At 46.5% G+C, this 1,963-nt stretch overlaps 2 protein-coding genes across 2 annotated transcripts in view; one reads left to right on the top strand and one right to left on the bottom strand.

Moving 5' to 3' along the window:
* LOC113209235 (uncharacterized) overlaps positions 1 to 1,963 on the bottom strand; it is a 100,541-nt gene that overhangs the window by 63,212 nt on the left and 35,366 nt on the right. The gene's annotated exons all lie outside the window — the stretch shown is intronic.
* LOC113209224 (uncharacterized) overlaps positions 1 to 1,963 on the top strand; it is a 40,776-nt gene that overhangs the window by 25,018 nt on the left and 13,795 nt on the right. The gene's annotated exons all lie outside the window — the stretch shown is intronic.

Here is a 1,963-nt window from a genome sequence, read left to right on the forward strand (position 1 = left end):
TAAAAATTAATTAATTGCTCTGATTCTATTGGTCGCCGCAGTGTTCAGAAGTACCAAAGAGAGAACATTTTGATGAGAATTCATTACTAAACGCCGTTACCTCTGCATACCTCTTTCTGATAGATTAATTCGCATTAATTAATGATCTAATCACCGAATAAATAATTTTTTTACAGGAATGCTCAGCGCACACCACAGATTTCTACGTTTTCCCGAACACACGCGACAATATCATGTTTTGATAGTAGATTTTACAGACATGTAATGTTTTTCTCAAAATCGCAAGTTGCAGGTCCGTCGGTATGTGGGTCTTGGTTTCTGGGCGCTGGGAATGAAACTCCCGAAACTGCGACAATTTTGCGCTCCGTGCATGTTGCGAAGCCCAGCAACAGAGCGGCAAGCGTAAAGCTATTCTAAACGGAAGGGCGACAATAAAGAGAAATTGGCTCTGTGTTGACAAAAAGATGTCTCCTCCACCGAAAAATATAAAACACAACATACCGTACAAACATTATGAAAGAAGTTGCATGTGAATGAAGTATTAAACCAGGAGCGACGACAGTTTAACAGCTTAATAGATAACAAATAGATTAAAGTCATCATTTCAAAAGGAATGAATGAGTGAAATCATAAAAATCCTCATGGCTCTCAGCTCTCACATTTACAGCCACTTGAACCGCTAAGGATTGCATGCTTCGAAGGAGGCGGTTCATGGAAACGCACCCACCAGTTAGTCGGGGAAATCGTAGGAAAAACGTGCGATTAAACGTCACACACGCTCTGGTGCTCGCCACTCTATATTTCAACGAGGCTGGCCTACCCGTTCACGCCATGCACCTACGGCCGATAGGATCAGCGTCACCAAACCCCTTTCCTTTACACCGAAAGAAAGAAAAATGACTACGGCGTGAAGTGTAAAAACAAAAAGGCAGGGTGTCTGTCCAAGGGATTTCCCAGAGAGTACGTTCTCAGATCAATTAGGCAAACAGGGAGCATGACGCCTGCGAGATTCAGGTTAGGCCGCCCCGCAGTACACACATGTACCCATGCTGTATGTTGCCTACCTATCAGGCGCTATGGGAGCAAGCACGTCCCGTGAGGAGGCGGCCGCGGTTAAAGGTCGGGGGAATGCCCAACCGGGCAGGGCAGATCTTGTATAGCCACACGGGGCTGTACTGTACACTAACTCTCCCTGACCTTGCTAGGCTAGAGGACCGATCATCAAAATCGTATTAGGAATTATAACATACCACCATCACCCCTTACCCCTTTATCCACATTCGCCTCTTAATTAACATTCCAATACAGTCTTCCCCAAGGGCAACGGCACACCAAACCATGAAACTATGTGAAATAAATCAAATGTAACAGTAAGAATTTTACTTTATCGACAATCCCGGATACTGTCTCTACCAAAAGGCCCGCTCCACTCCCGTTTTGCTTTGGGAGGCTCATTTTTAGCAGATGATACATCATTCACAACTGAAATTAATAATACTTTACTTAACGATGTGTCATTGCTTGTACTCTCGTGCGGAGCGCTGAGGCTGAGAGGCACAAGGCATGACGTCATCAGTAGTGTGTAGGGGCGCGAGATGCGGACCGGTCCCGTCCACCCGTCCGACCGTGCCGCAAAGCCCATAGCTACGCAGGCCCCCTCCCTCCGGCAGACTCGGCTCGTCGCTCGGCTCGTCGCTCGGCTCGTCGCTCGGCTCGTCGCTCGGCTCGAAGCCACTACTCGGCTCGGACCGTCTCGGCTGAGGAACGCGCGCGGCGCGGTAATTCAAACTCTAACCTCACTATGAAGAGACAGAACTAAATGAATTCAGAAACATTATTTTCAAACCATGTCTTATTGAGAATTATCACTCGCAAACTGTCTTTACGTCCCTCTTCACACTATTTTTTTGGCCCTTCAAAACTTTACTAAGTATAGGAGACACAGAACACAACCCAAATCTTT

This window comes from Frankliniella occidentalis, unplaced genomic scaffold, assembly GCF_000697945.3.
Source record: "Frankliniella occidentalis isolate FOCC.00 unplaced genomic scaffold, Focc_3.1 Scaffold3, whole genome shotgun sequence".
Lineage (NCBI taxonomy): Eukaryota > Metazoa > Arthropoda > Insecta > Thysanoptera > Thripidae > Frankliniella > Frankliniella occidentalis.